The sequence below is a fragment of the Leuciscus leuciscus genome (genome assembly GCF_965113295.1).
Source record: "Leuciscus leuciscus genome assembly, chromosome: 1".
Taxonomy (NCBI): Eukaryota; Metazoa; Chordata; class Actinopteri; order Cypriniformes; family Leuciscidae; genus Leuciscus; species Leuciscus leuciscus.
The window spans coordinates 62,220,007-62,229,332 of NC_138725.1; the positions used below are offsets into that span (position 1 = coordinate 62,220,007).

The 9,326-nt window shown below is 43.1% G+C and overlaps 1 long non-coding RNA gene across 2 annotated transcripts; it reads left to right on the forward strand.

Annotated features, from left to right (window-relative positions):
• The first annotated feature begins 487 nt into the window (after nt 1-487).
• LOC309477164 lies at nt 488-2,359 on the forward strand. 2 transcript variants are annotated; one of them, XR_014198554.1, is made up of 4 exons: nt 488-1,454; nt 1,561-1,772; nt 2,089-2,194; nt 2,299-2,359. It is a non-coding gene; the product is annotated as an uncharacterized lncRNA (long non-coding RNA). The 2 variants fall into 2 exon arrangements; XR_014198555.1 differs by lacking the exon at nt 2,299-2,359 and having other exon boundaries at nt 2,089-2,292.
• Nucleotides 2,360-9,326: the final 6,967 nt, after the last annotated feature.

The window sequence follows — 9,326 nt, forward strand, 5'->3', positions numbered from 1 at the left end:
CTACTGAAAATGAAGTCGTTATTTACTTCAACTGAGCTCTCGAGTCTCATTTGTGACCCATAGAGAGACACCATCATTCCTATTCACAAAATAAAAAAATAATACATTTTATGAAAACGAGGTGTGTATACTTTCTCTGGAAAATCTCCTTTTGTGTTCCATGAAAAAAATAACAGCATACGGGTTTGAAGAATGAGGTTCATTCTTCTGTGTTAATGCAGCACATTTGAGCTTCCACAAGAACCAATGATGTTCATTCTTGAATTACGCAGCACATTTGAGCTTCAGCAAGACCCAATGAGGTTCATTCTTGAATTACGCAGCACATTTGAGCTTCAGCAAGACTCAATGAGGTTCATTCTCGTGTGTTACGCAGCACATTTGAGCTTCAGCAAGACCCAATGATGTTCATTCTTGAATTACGCAGCACATTTGAGCTTCAGCAAGACCCAATGAGGTTCATTCTTGAATTACGCAGCACGTTTGAGCTTCAGCAAGACCCAATGAGGTTAATTCTCGTGTTACACAGCACGTTTGAGCTTCCGCAAGAACCAATGATGTTCATTCTTGAATTACGCAGCACATTTGAGCTTCAGCAAGACCCAATTAGGTTCATTCTCGTGTTACGCAGCACGTTTGAGCTTCAGCAAGACCCAATGATGTTCATTCTTGAATTACGCAGCACATTTGAGCTTCAGCAAGACCCAATGAGGTTCATTCTCGTGTGTTACACAGCACATTTGAGCTTCCGCAAGAACCAATGAGGTTCATTCTCGTGTGTTACGCAGCACGTTTGAGCTTCCGCAAGAACCAATGAGGTTCATTCTCGTGTGTTACACAGCACGTTTGAGCTTCCGCAAGACCCAATGAGGTTTATTCCCGTGTGTTATGCAGCACATTTGAGCTTCCGCAAGAACCAATGAGGTTCATTCTCGTGTGTTACGCAGCACGTTTGAGCTTCCGCAAGAACCAATGAGGTTCATTCTCGTGTGTTACGCAGCACGTTTGAGCTTCCGCAAGACCCAATGAGGTTTATTCTCGTGTGTTATGCAGCACATTTGAGCTTCCGCAAGAACCAATGAGGTTCATTCTCGTGTGTTACGCAGCACGTTTGAGCTTCCGCAAGAACCAATGAGGTTCATTCTCGTGTGTTACGCAGCACGTTTGAGCTTCCGCAAGACCCAATGAGGTTTATTCTCGTGTGTTATGCCGCACATTTGAGCTTCCGCAAGAACCAATGAGGTTCATTCTCGTGTGTTACGCAGCACATTTGAGCTTCCGCAAGACCCAATGAGGTTTATTCTCGTGTGTTACGCAGCACATTTGAGCTTCCGCAAGACCCAATGAGGTTCATTCTCGTGTGTTACACAGCACATTTGAGCTTCCGCAAGAACCAATGAGGTTCATTCTCGTGTGTTACGCAGCACGTTTGAGCTTCCGCAAGAACCAATGAGGTTCATTCTCGTGTGTTACACAGCACGTTTGAGCTTCCGCAAGACCCAATGAGGTTTATTCTCGTGTGTTATGCAGCCCATTTGAGCTTCCGCAAGAACCAATGAGGTTCATTCTCGTGTGTTACGCAGCACGTTTGAGCTTCCGCAAGAACCAATGAGGTTCATTCTCGTGTGTTACGCAGCACGTTTGAGCTTCCGCAAGACCCAATGAGGTTTATTCTCGTGTGTTATGCAGCACATTTGAGCTTCCGCAAGAACCAATGAGGTTCATTCTCGTGTGTTACGCAGCACGTTTGAGCTTCCGCAAGAACCAATGAGGTTCATTCTCGTGTGTTACGCAGCACGTTTGAGCTTCCGCAAGACCCAATGAGGTTTATTCTCGTGTGTTATGCCGCACATTTGAGCTTCCGCAAGAACCAATGAGGTTCATTCTCGTGTGTTACGCAGCACATTTGAGCTTCCGCAAGACCCAATGAGGTTTATTCTCGTGTGTTACGCAGCACATTTGAGCTTCCGCAAGAACCAATGAGGTTCATTCTCATGTGTTATGCAGCACATTTGAGCTTCCACAAGAACCAGTGATGTTCATTCTTGAATTACGTAGCACATTTGAGCTTCAGCAAGAACCAATGAGGTTCATTCTCGTGTGTTACGCAGCACGTTTGAGCTTCCGCAAGAACCAATGAGGTTCATTCTCGTGTGTTACGCAGCACGTTTGAGCTTCCGCAAGAACCAATGAGGTTTATTCTCGTGTGTTATGCAGCACATTTGAGCTTCCACAAGAACCAATGATGTTCATTCTTGAATTACGTAGCACATTTGAGCTTCCGCAAGAACCAATGAGGTTCATTCTCGTGTGTTACGCAGCACGTTTGAGCTTCCGCAAGACCCAATGAGGTTTATTCTCGTGTGTTATGCAGCACATTTGAGCTTCCACAAGAACCAATCAGGTTAATTCTTGTTACACAGCATGTTTGAGCTTCCACAAGAACCAATGAGGTTCATTTTTGTGTGGTATGCAGCACATTTAAGCTTCAGCAAGAACCAATGAGGTTCATTTTTTTGTTACGCAGCACGTTTGACCGTCAGCAAGAACCAATGAGATTGTCACGGAGCTACCCTCATTTCTTTGTGACCCCTTGTTAGCCCTTTCACAAAACACATGAACACATACTTGGTTTTTAAAAGACTCTTTATTTACCTTGGTGTACCAGCGACAGGAGAGATGGATTAACCACACAAATATATCTACAACTATACTGTTGTGTCTCAGACTGGCCACCTGAGCACTAACCCAGAGGACATTTAAAGTTTGTAACAGACTGTTGATTGTCACCTGGATCAGCATACATGGTGGTGGCCATCTTGATTTGGGTAAAAGACTGGAATGGATTTTTCTCATGCTTTTTATACCTGTGCTGTGTGGCATCATGGGGAGTGGGAGATACCAAGTATTGTGGGAAAGGAGGGGGAATTGTTTGATGTTAATGTGTACTTCCTCTAATTATTTCTGAAGTTTACTTATTGAAGTTTGTATTGTTATTTAAATTTGTGTGGTGAAGGAAATGGAGTTACTTGATCACATAATACTTTTACTTGATATTTATTACATGTTTATGGTCTTTATTACTTCCCCATGTGATATTTGCTGAGAAATGGTTGTACCCAGGTGTATAAATTCTCACATAATGAAGTGATCAAGGAGGGCTAAGACTGGTGGTAGTGAATGCTGTATCAGCTGAGTACTCTGATTGAAGTATTAGACCTGATGCAAGGTTATTGTTTTTGTATATTGAAGTTTTTTTTTTTCTTCATGCTTTGGCACCTGTGAGCACCTTGCACTTTACTGGCTTGGGAGAACTTAATAAATATAAAAGTGGCATTTAACGTCCTCCATGTGTTATTTTGAAGAACTCTGGATGTCTTTGTGACAGAGATTCATTCCTGTGTGTTACGCAACACATTTGAGCTTCCACAAGAACCAATGAGGTTCATTCTTGTGTTACGCAGTACGTTTGAGCTTCCGCAAGAATAAATGAGCTTCATTCTTGTCTTACGCAGCACATTTGAGTATGGAAGTAAAATAATGACAAATGTTTTTGAAACAAAAAAGCTTGTTGAATTGCACTACCCGAAAAAATATGCTTTGCATTAACCCTGCTTGCATTTGAATGCATTGTATTTTCAGGGCTTGCATTTTTATGGGCTGAAATTCAACATGGTTGTATATTTAAACTGTGAATATTTCAATTCAAAACATTTCACACACGTTTTCATTATTAAAAATTCAATAATCCATATTCACCTTTCAGATTTCACTTCCAAAATGTTCATTCTGTTTAAAAATACAACCTATAATATTCGACCGGCAATTTTCGGTCCATTTTATTTTGCTTTATAAATTCGCTTCCACAAATTCAGTGGTTCAAATTCGACACAAAATTCAACATTTGACATCCGGAACGACAGGAATATCAGTAGATTGCCAATTGATGATCTCCATAGTTAGCTGTTAGTCGGTCTCACTAGCAGGGGGTGCAAGCGGCTGTTGACGAAGAAAACGTACTCGGTTACTAACGTAACCTCGGTTCTCTCTAGAAGAGGGAACGAGAACTGCGTAAGTATCTTACGCTCAGGGAAAATCCACGAGATATTGAAGCCAAAAAATTATCCTTACTTTTGTATTGTAAAACGCGTTGCGGCAGCATACAGACATAGGCAAGACGGCTCGTGTGCCTATTGGCTGTTCTGCGGCAACTGCAGCAGCCTATCGAGCGAGGCCTAGCGTGACGTCAGACCCAATGAGGGTGCTTCGCGCCCACTGCGTCACCTCCCGCCGAAACGGGCGTGGCTTAGGCCTATAAATACAGCTCGCAGGCAGCTGATATCTGGTTTTTCATCGCCGAAGCTAACCAGAGCGTGTGCATGCACGGCAAGATACACAGTACTCGTTCCCTCTTCTAGAGAGAACCGAGGTTACGTTAGTAACCGAGTACGTTCTCTTACGAGAGGTCTCTCGTACTGCGTAAGTATCTTACGCTAGGGGACCCAATGTAAAACGCCGTGCGTGCTGGGATCTGACACCAAAGACCCAAGGGCGAAAGCCCGGGGTTCATATATACCCCTTTTCCACCAACAAGAACCGGGTGCTGGTTCAGAGCTAGAGCTATTGCCAGTTCGGAGTTGGTTCGACTGACGAGCTTACTAAGAACCGGTTTGCGTTTCCACCGGCCAGAGAGCCACAACAGAGCTATATCTTACGTCACTGCATACGTATCATGTTGCCCAGCAACGCTAGTGCGGCAGCGCCAGACACAAACACACCAGACTTGTTCGAGATGCATCGGCTTCTCGCAGAACGATCAGCACATGAAATCAAAGCACTGCGAAAGCGATCAAAAAGCACAAGGAGTCGTATGATCTCCAAACACTCCCGCAGCTCTGATCGGTCCACGCTGCTCCGATGCATCTCGAACAAGGCATCAACAATAATAGACGTTGCGTTACTATGGATGCTCATGGGTTAGCGAAAATAAATCCAACGCGTTCGTGCAGCTCGCCGTAACTTACATAGACGGATATTATAATCGAGCTGCTATTAGCTCGACTAGCTGCTATTTAAAAATGGCGGTCACAAGTTTCTCTTCAGTCTTGTTGGCCACGGTAACCCCGCCCCCAGCCTCTGACGCAAGCGGTTCTTTCTTGGCTCCGTTCTAGACCCTGCAATGATTTGGTGCTACTTAAGAACCAGTTTTACTGGTTCGGAGCTGGTGCTTTGGCGGTGGAAAAACAAAGAACCGATTTGAAACTAGGCTCTGGCTCCGAACCAGCACCAGCTCTGCTTTGGTGGAAAAGGGGTAATAGTGCATAATCACCAGGGGAACTCACAGGGAGTCCGGGAAGAGGGAGGGGCGGAGCCGCGCTCTTCCACATATAGCAGCATCCCTCAGACGCCAATTAGGTTCATTCTTGTGTTATGCAGAACGTTTGAGCTTCAGCAAGAACTAATGAGGATCATTCTCGTGTGTTACTTAGCACGTTTAAGAACCAATGAGGTTCATTCTCATGTGTTACACAGCACATTTGAGCTGCCGCAAGAACCAATGAAGTTTGTTCTTGTGTGTTACACAACTCGTTTCAGCTTTCGCAAGAACCAATGAGGTTAATTCTCATGTGTTATGCAGCACGTTTGAGCTTCAGTAAGATCAATTAGGTTAATTCTTGTGTTACGCAGTAAAAGCTTAAATTCAATATTTTCATCATATTAGTTTTACTATCTCTTTATTAACTTTTTGAAGCGTCAAATTGGTAGTAACACAGACTGTCAATGTAGGGACAGAAATCTCTCATTTCATTAAAATAATTTTTCTGTGTTCTGAAGATGAACGAGAGTTTTATGGCCGGGCTATTCAATTGGTGGCCAGATCCAGACCGCCAATCATCTCAATCCGGCCCAAGGGCACCCCAACCTCCCTCCTCTCTTTTCCTGGCGGTGCGGCTGTTATGGTGCGTGTCCACTACAGCGGTAAAACTCCACTCAGTTCCGCTGGCAATGCTATAATGTCTCCGCTTTGGGGTGTGTCTATTGCAACTGTGTTTAATCTGTTTTTTTCAACACACGGACAAATATAATCATCAGAGATGCACGCGATTTGGAAATAGACAAGTTTACAAATGCCCCAAGCAAAGATATCCTGTCAGTTTTATAAACTTTTGTAAATCCATGCCATAATAACAATGAACACATCCAAACTGAAATATTTAACATAATGACTGCAAAGCGTCTAATTTGTAAACAAAATGATTTACACACTAAATACAGTACACTCACCTAAAGGATTATTAGGAACACCATACTAATACTGTGTTTGACCCCTTTCGCCTTCAGAACTGCCTTAATTCTACGTGGCATTGATTCAACAAGGTGCTGAAAGCATTCTTTAAAAAATGTTGGCCCATATTGATAGGATAGCATCTTGCAGTTGATGGAGATTTGTGGGATGCACATCCAGGGCACGAAGCTCCCGTTCCACCACATCCCAAAGATGCTCTATTGGGTTGAGATCTGGTCACTGTGGGGGCCATTTTAGTACAGTGAACTCATTGTCATGTTCAAGAAACCAATTTGAAATGATTCGAGCTTTGTGACATGGTGCATTATCCTGCTGGAAGTAGCCATCAGAGGATGGGTACATGGTGGTCATAAAGGGATGGACATGGTCAGAAACAATGCTCAGGTAGGCCGTGGCATTTAAACGATGCCCAATTGGCACTAAGGGGCCTAAAATGTGCCAAGAAAACATCCCCCACACCATTACACCACCACCAGCAGCCTGCACAGTGGTAACAAGGCATGATGGATCCATGTTCTCATTCTGTTTACGCCAAATTCTGACTCTACCATCTGAATGTCTCAACAGAAATCAAGACTCATCAGACCAGGCAACATTTTTCCAGTCTTCAACTGTCCAATTTTGGTGAGCTCGTGCAAATTGTAGCCTCTTTTTCCTATTTGTAGTGGAGATGAGTGGTACCCGGTGGGGTCTTCTGCTGTTGTAGCCCATCCGCCTCAAGGTTGTGCGTGTTGTGGCTTCACAAATGCTTTGCTGCATACCTCGGTTGTAACGAGTGGTTATTTCAGTCAAAGTTGCTCTTCTATCAGCTTGAATCAGTCGGCCCATTCTCCTCTGACCTCTAGCATCAACAAGGCATTTTCGCCCACAGGACTGCCGCATACTGGATGTTTTTCCCTTTTCACACCATTCTTTGTAAACCCTAGAAATGGTTGTGCGTGAAAATCCCAGTAACTGAGCAGATTGTGAAATACTCAGACCGGCCCGTCTTGCACCAACAACCATGCCACGCTCAAAATTGCTTAAATCACCTTTCTTTCCCATTCTGACATTCAGTTTGGAGTTCAGGAGATTGTCTTGACCAGGACCACACCCCTAAATGCATTGAAGTAACTGCCATGTAATTGGTTGATTAGATAATTGCATTAATGAGAAATTGAACAGGTGTTCCTAATAATCCTTTAGGTGAGTGTATAAACTCTGGCACAATCTGCATATTTTTGAAGCTCGACTTCCATAGGAATTACTTGAAAACGCTCGCTCCGTGCCAGTGGACATGCACCGTGAGATACGTGGTCGCATTGACACCTGTAGCTGTATGGCTATGCGCACTTTGCGTACCATGAGCGCTCTGACTGACCTGAGAAACGTTTTTCGTGCGAATGTTTCAGCAGTTTTTATGTGCCCCGTATTTCTGTCGAATGAACCAGCGATACCAATCATTCGTGAATTAATCATTCTTTTGGTTCGATTCTTTCCTTTCCATGAACTGGCCCAATGCACTTGCATAACGGTCTAAAACGATTCGGATTCGTTCGGACCGCTCTGTAACCGAATCATCTGAAGCGGTTTTTCGGTCATTAACAACAAACCGCGATTGTTTTCAGTTGTTTCACTATAGTTTACTTTGAACTACGCAGCACGGCCCAGTGGATAACGGAACGCAAGCTTAAAGGAGTTGCGTTTACTCCCGATCCCGGTGTGGTGAAGAGATGAGTCCCAGTGAAGTGATGAGTCCCAGCTTAGGACCGCAATAGTATGCCTGATCAAAAGCTGCTCTCGCGATTCTTAATGTAATCAATCAAACTTTAATTCATGTACTAATCTTTTATTTTTATCCCGATTATTTATATAGTTTAAGTGAAAGAAATTGCATTTTTAGGTATGTTTTGCGACATTGTTAATTGTAAGGCATAATATAATTATTTTAATTACAAGTGTTACATTTTCCTGATTGGTCTAGGGGAGGAATGAAACAGTAAAAATGGATGGTGGTTAAATGAATGTGCAACAGCATGAAGCCACCCCGTCTCCAGACCCAGAGTTGTTTCACAATAACCTCATAGTGATCTCATTCAAGAAAGTAGTTTTATTTACAAATTAGGCAAAAGAAAAAAGAGGTATCAAATTCAGAAGGGGGTATAGCCAAAACAACAAACATAATCAATCTTACTCCTCATTAATCAAACTACCTAAACTAAAAGAAAAGAAAACAAAAGTACAGCAAAATAAGCTAACTCCCTTGCTAGCATAAACAGGAGAAAAAAGAATGATTCAAAATAAATGGCACCCACCTCCCTACTAACCCCACAAAATAAAGAAATAAATGATTAAGTAACGAGCTTCAATTAAACCAAAAGAAAATGATACATTAAGTCAAACAATGATTAACCATTAAAGGTAACACTCACTTCTGCCTTTAAAGTCTCAATCAGGAAGTGCAACAGAAAAAGACTACAAAGGGAAAACTACTTCACTAAGTAGTACACACAATATGAGGTAGAGATACACTGTTCACTACTGGCTTCAACAAAGTCTCAGGTCTGGGGTTGAAGACGGGACCTCATTATTGCTGCTGCTGCTGCTGCTGCACAGTCAAGCCACCACCAACACAGCTCTGATGGTGTTTGCAGTTTAAATACTCCCAGCATCCAATCACAGCAGGCCACTGATTATCTGTACCAGGTGGAACCATTTCTCCTATTAACAGAGACAGGGATAGAGAAAAAGAGAAAGCAGCACAGCTGAGCACACACAAACAGAACCTTACGGCTCTGGACGTAACACCCCCGCCACCAAAGACTATAACCGCCCACTGGTTATAAGTCAACATACTAATTCACCAATCATCAAAACATTAACTGTCTAAAGAATGAACTCTGGACAGGGCATCGGCAATGATGTTGTCACTTCCTTTCTTGTGCCGGATGTCAAGATGGTATTCCTGCACAATTAAAGACCACCGCATTAAACGTTGATTAGTGTTAGACATGCGAGTTAAGAACACCAATGGATTATG